Genomic DNA, 7,520 nt, shown 5'->3' with positions numbered 1-7,520 from the left:
TGATTAGATCCTGTCTGCAGTCACCACTAGGGGGAGCTCCCTGTATACAGAGATACATGATAAGATTCTGTCTGCAGCCACCACTAGGGGGAGCTCCCTGTATACAGAGATACATGATAAGATCCTGTCTGCAGTCACCACGGGGAGCTCCCTGTATACAGAGATACATGATAAGATTCTGTCTGCAGCCACCACTAGGGGGAGCTCCCTGTATACAGAGATACATGATAAGATCCTATCTGCAGTCACCACTAGGGGGAGCTCCCTGTATACAGAGATACATGATAAGATTCTGTCTGCAGCCACCACTAGTGGGAGCTCCCTGTATACAGAGATACATGATAAGATCCTGTCTGCAGTCACCACTAGGGGGAGCTCCCTGTATACAGAGATACATGATAAGATTCTGTCTGCAGCCACCACTAGGGGGAGCTTCTTGTATACAGAGATACATGATAAGATTCTGTCTGCAGCCACCACTAGGGGGAGCTCCCTGTATACAGAGATACATGATAAGATTCTGTCTGCAGCCACCACTAGGGGGCGCTCCCTGTATACAGAGATACATGATAAGATCCTCTCTGCAGCCACCACTAGGGGGAGCTCCCTGTATACAGATACACATGATAAGATCCTGTCTGCAGCCACCACTAGGGGGAGCTCCCTGTATACAGAAATACATGATAAGATCCTGTCTGCAGCCACCACAAGGGGGAGCTCCCTGTATACAGAAATACATGATAAGATCCTGTCTGCAGTCACCACTAGGGGGAGCTCCCTGTATACAGAGATACATGATAAGATTCTGTCTGCAGCCACCACTAGGGGGAGCTTCTTGTATACAGAGATACATGATAAGATTCTGTCTGCAGCCACCACTAGGGGGAGCTCCCTGTATACAGAGATACATGATAAGATTCTGTCTGCAGCCACCACTAGGGGGCGCTCCCTGTATACAGAGATACATGATAAGATCCTCTCTGCAGCCACCACTAGGGGGAGCTCCCTGTATACAGATACACATGATAAGATCCTGTCTGCAGCCACCACTAGGGGGAGCTCCCTGTATACAGAAATACATGATAAGATCCTGTCTGCAGTCACCACTAGGGGGAGCTCCCTGTATACAGAGATACATGATAAGATCCTATCTGCAGCCACCACTAGGGGGAGCTCCCTGTATACAGAGATACATGATAAGATTCTGTCTGCAGCCACCACTAGGGGGAGCTTCTTGTATACAGAGATACATGATAAGATTCTGTCTGCAGCCACCACTAGGGGGAGCTCCCTGTATACAGAGATACATGATAAGATTCTGTCTGTAGCCACCACTAGGGGGTGCTCCCTGTATACAGAGATACATGATAAGATCCTCTCTGCAGCCACCACTAGGGGGAGCTCCCTGTATACAAATACACATGATAAGATCCTGTCTGCAGCCACCACTAGGGGGAGCTCCCTGTATACAGAGATTCATGATACGATCCTGTCTGCAGCCACCACTAGGGGGAGCTCCCTGTATACAGACATACACGATAAGATCCTGACTGCAGCCACCACTAGGGGGAGCTACCTGTATACAGAGATTCATGATACGATCCTGTCTGCAGACAACACTAGGGGGAGCTCCCTGTATACAGAGATACATGATAAGATTCTGTCTGCAGCCACCACTAGCGGGAGCTCCCTGTATACAGAGATACATGATAAGATCCTGTCTACAGCCACCACTAGGGGGAGCTCCCTGTATACAGAGATACGTGATAAGATCCTGTCTGCAGCCACCACTAGGGGGAGCTCCCTGTATACAGAGATACATGATAAGATCCTGTCTGCAGCCACCACTAGGGGGAGCTCCCTGTATACAGAGATACGTGATAAGATCCTGTCTGGAGCCACCACTAGGGGGAGCTCCCTGTATGCAGAGATACATGATAAGATCCTGTCTGCAGCCACCACTAGAGGAGCTCCCTGTATACAGAGATACATGATAAGATCCTGTCTGCAGCCACCACTAGGGGGAGCTCCCTGTATACAGAGATACATGATAAGATTCTGTCTGCAGTCACCACTAGAGGGAGCTCACTGTATACAGAGATACATGATAAGATCCTGTCTGCAGCCACCACTAGAGGAGCTCCCTGTAAACAGAGATACATGATAAGATTCTGTCTGCAGTCACCACTAGAGGGAGCTCCCTGTATACAGAGATACATGATAAGATCCTGTCTGCAGCCACCACTATGGGGAGCTCCCTGTGTACAGAGATACATAATAAGATTCTGTCTGCAGTCACCACTAGAGGGAGCTCCCTGTGTACAGAGATACATGATAAGATCCTGTCTGCAGCCACCACTAGGGGGAGCTCCCTGTGTACAGAGATGCATGATAAGATCCTGTCTGCAGCCACCACTAGGGGGAGCTCCCTGTGTACAGAGATGCATGATAAGATCCTGTCTGCAGCCACCACTAGGGGGAGCTCCCTGTGTACAGAGATACATGATAAGATTCTGTCTGCAGTCACCACTAGAGGGAGCTCCCTGTATACAGAGATACATGATAAGATCCTGTCTGCAGCCACCACTAGAGGAGCTCCCTGTATACAGAGATACATGATAAGATTCTGTCTGCAGTCACCACTAGAGGGAGCTCCCTGTATACAGAGATACATGGTAAGATCCTGTCTACAGCCACCACTAGGGGGAGCTCCCTGTATACAGAGATACGTGATAAGATCCTGTCTGCAGCCACCACTAGGGGGAGCTCCCTGTATACAGAGATACATGATAAGATCCTGTCTGCAGCCACCACTAGGGGGAGCTCCCTGTATACAGAGATACGTGATAAGATCCTGTCTGCAGCCACCACTAGGGGGAGCTCCCTGTATGCAGAGATACATGATAAGATCCTGTCTGCAGCCACCACTAGAGGAGCTCCCTGTATACAGAGATACATGATAAGATCCTGTCTGCAGCCACCACTAGGGGGAGCTCCCTGTATACAGAGATACATGATAAGATTCTGTCTGCAGTCACCACTAGAGGGAGCTCCCTGTATACAGAGATACATGATAAGATCCTGTCTGCAGCCACCACTAGAGGAGCTCCCTGTATACAGAGATACATGATAAGATTCTGTCTGCAGTCACCACTAGAGGGAGCTCCCTGTATACAGAGATACATGATAAGATCCTGTCTGCAGCCACCACTAGGGGGAGCTCCCTGTGTACAGAGATGCATGATAAGATCCTGTCTGCAGCCACCACTATGGGGAGCTCCCTGTGTACAGAGATGCATGATAAGATCCTGTCTGCAGCCACCACTAGGGGGAGCTCCCTGTGTACAGAGATACATAATAAGATTCTGTCTGCAGTCACCACTAGAGGGAGCTCCCTGTATACAGAGATACATGATAAGATCCTGTCTGCAGCCACCACTAGGGGGAGCTCCCTGTGTACAGAGATGCATGATAAGATCCTGTCTGCAGCCACCACTAGGGGGAGCTCCCTGTGTACAGAGATGCATGATAAGATCCTGTCTGCAGCCACCACTAGGGGGAGCTCCCTGTGTACAGAGATACATGATAAGATTCTGTCTGCAGTCACCACTAGAGGGAGCTCCCTGTATACAGAGATACATGATAAGATCCTGTCTGCAGCCACCACTAGAGGAGCTCCCTGTATACAGAGATACATGAAAAGATTCTGTCTGCAGTCACCACTAGAGGGAGCTCCCTGTATACAGAGATACATGATAAGATCCCGTCTGCAGCCACCACTAGGGGGAGCTCCCTGTGTACAGAGATGCATAACATCCTGTCTGCAGCCACCACTAGGGGGAGCTCCCTGTGTACAGAGATGCATGATAAGATCCTGTCTGCTGCCACCACTAGAGGAGCTCCCTGTATACAGAGATACATGATAAGATCCTGTCTGCAGCCACCATTAGGGGGAGCTCCCTGTGTACAGAGATGCATGATAAGATCCTGTCTGCAGCCACCACTAGGGGGAGCTCCCTGTATACAGAGATACATGATAAGATCCTGTCTGCAGTCACCACTAGGGGGAGCTCCCTGTATACAGAGATACATGATAAGATCCTGTCTGCAGCCACCACTAGGGGGAGCTCCCTGTATACAGAGATACATAAGATTCTGTCTGCAGCCACCACTAGGGGGAGCTCCCTGTATATAGAGATACATGATTAGAACCTGTCTGCAGACACCACTAGGGGGAGCTCCCTGTGTACAGAGATGCATGATAAGATCCTGTCTGCAGCCACCACTAGGGGGAGCTCCCTGTATACAGAGATACATGATAAGATCCTGTCTGCAGTCACCACTAGGGGGAGCTCCCTGTATACAGAGATACATGATAAGATCCTGTCTGCAGCCACCACTAGGGGGAGCTCCCTGTATACAGAGATACATAAGATTCTGTCTGCAGCCACCACTAGGGGGAGCTCCCTGTATATAGAGATACATGATTAGAACCTGTCTGCAGACACCACTAGGGGGAGCTCCCTGTGTACAGAGATGCATGATAAGATCCTGTCTGCTGCCACCACTAGAGGAGCTCCCTGTATACAGAGATACATGATAAGATCCTGACTGCAGTCACCACTAGGGGGAGCTCCCTGTATACAGAGATACATGATAAGATCCTGTCTGCAGCCACCACTAGGGGGAGCTCCCTGTATACAGAGATACATAAGATTCTGTCTGCAGCCACCACTAGGGGGAGCTCCTTGTATACAGGGATACATGATAAGATCCTGTCTGCATTCAACACTAGGGGGAGCTCCCTGTATATAGAGATACATGATTAGAACCTGTCTGCAGGCACCACTAGGGGGAGCTCCCTGTATACAAAGATACATGATAAAATTCTATCTGCAGCCACCACTAGGGGGAGCTCCCTGTGTACAGAGATACATGATAAGATCCTGTTTGTAGCCACCACTAGGGGGAGCTCCCTGTATACAGAGACACATGATAAGATCCTGTCTGCAGTCACCACTAAAGGGAGCTTCCTGTATACAGAGATACATGATAAGATCCTGACTACAGTCACCACTAGGGGGAGCTCCCTGTATACAGAGATACATGATAAGATCCTGTCTGCAGCCACCACTAGGGTGAGCTCCCTGTATACAGAGATACATAAGATTCTGTCTGCAGCCACCACTAGGGGGAGCTCCCTGTATATAGAGATACATGATTAGAACCTGTCTGCAGACACCACTAGGGGGAGCTCCCTGTATACAGAGATACATGATTAGAACCTGTCTGCAGACACCACTAGGGGGAGCTCCCTGTATACAGAGATACATGATAAGATTGTGTTTGTAGCCACCACTAGGGGGAGCTCCCTGTATACAGAAATACATGATAAGATCCTGTCTGCAGTCACCACTAGGGGGAGCTTCCTGTATACAGAGATACATGATAAGATCCTGTCTGCAGCCACCACTAGGCGGAGCTCCTTGTATACAGGGATACATGTTAAGATCCTCTCTGCAGCCACCACTAGGGGGAGCTCCCTGTATAAAGAGATACATGATAAGATCCTGTCTGCAGTCACCACTAGGGGGAGCTCCCTGTGTACAGAGATACATGATATGATTCTGTCTGCAGCCACCACTAGGGGGAGCTCCCTGTGTACAGAGATACATGATAAGATCCTGTTTGTAGCCACCACTAGGGGGAGCTCCCTGTATACAGAAATACATGATAAGATCCTGTCTGCAGTCACCACTAGGGGGAGCTTCCTGTATACAGAGATACATGATAAGATCCTGACTGCAGTCACCACTAGGGGGAGCTCCCTGTATACAGAGATACATGATAAGATCCTGTCTGCAGCCACCACTAGGCGGAGCGCCTTGTATACAGGGATACATGTTAAGATCCTCTCTGCAGCCACCACTAGGGGGAGCTCCCTGTTTAAAGAGATACATGATAAGATCCTGTCTGCAGTCACCACTAGGGGGAGCTCCCTGTGTACAGAGATACATGATAAGATTCTGTTTGCAGCCACCACTAGGGGGAGCTCCCTGTGTACAGAGATACTTGATAAGATCCTGTTTGTAGCCACCACTAGGGGGAGCTCCCTGTATACAGAGATACATGATAAGATCCTGTCTGCAGCCACCACTAGGGGGAGCTCCTTGTATACAGAGATACATGATAAGATCCTGTCTGCATTCAACACTAGGGGGAGCTCCCTGTATATAGAGATACATGATTAGAACCTGTCTGCAGGCACCACTAGGGGGAGCTCCCTGTATACAGAGATACATGATAAAATTCTATCTGCAGCCACCACTAGGGGGAGCTCCCTGTGTACAGAGGTACATGATAAGATCCTGTTTGTAGCCACCACTAGGGGGAGCTCCCTGTATACAGAGACACATGAGAAGATCCTGTCTGCAGTCACCACTAGGGGGAGCTTCCTGTATACAGAGATACATGATAAGATCCTGACTACAGTCACCACTAGGGGGAGCTCCCTGTATACAGAGATACATGATAAGATCCTGTCTGCAGCCACCACTAGGGGGAGCTCCCTGTATATAGAGATACATGATTAGAACCTGTCTGCAGACACCACTAGGGGGAGCTCCCTGTATACAGAGATACATGATAAGATTCTGTCTGCAGCCACCACTAGGGGGAGCTCCCTGTATATAGAGATACATGATTAGAACCTGTCTGCAGACACCACTAGGGGGAGCTCCCTGTATACAGAGATACATGATTAGAAGCTGTCTGCAGACACCACTAGGGGGAGCTCCCTGTATACAGAGATACATGATAAGATCCTGTTTGTAGCCACCACTAGGGGGAGCTCCTTATATACAGAGATACATAATAATGTTCTGTCTGCAGTCACCACTAGGGGGAGCTTCCTGTATACAGAGATACATGATAAGATCCTGTCTGCAGCCACCACTAGGCGGAGCTCCTTGTATACAGGAATACATGTTAAGATCCTCTCTGCAGCCACCACTAGGGGGAGCTCCCTGTATAAAGAGATACATGATAAGATCCTGTCTGCAGTCACCACTAGGGGGAGCTCCCTGTATACAGAGATACATAAGATTCTGTCTGAAGTCACCACTAGGGGGAGCTCCCTGTATACAGAGATACATGATAAGATCCTGTCTGCAGTCACCACTAGGGGGAGCTCCCTGTATACAGAGATACATGATAAGATCCTGTCTGCAGTCACCACTAGGGGGAGCTCCCTGTATACAGAGATACATAAGATTCTGTCTGCAGCCACCATTAGGGGGAGCTCCCTGTATACAGAGATACATGATAAGATCCTGTCTGCAGTCACCACTAGGGGGAGCTCCCTGTATACAGAGATACATAAGATTCTGTCTGCAGTCACCACTAGGGGGAGCTCCCTGTATACAGAGATACATGATAAGATCCTGTCTGCAGTCACCACTAGGGGGAGCTCCCTGTATACAGAGATACATGATAAGATCTTGTCTGCAGCCACCACTAGG

This window comes from Ranitomeya variabilis, chromosome 3, assembly GCF_051348905.1.
Source record: "Ranitomeya variabilis isolate aRanVar5 chromosome 3, aRanVar5.hap1, whole genome shotgun sequence".
In the NCBI taxonomy this organism is placed as follows: domain Eukaryota; kingdom Metazoa; phylum Chordata; class Amphibia; order Anura; family Dendrobatidae; genus Ranitomeya; species Ranitomeya variabilis.
Note: the sequence above shows the minus strand (reverse complement) of the source record.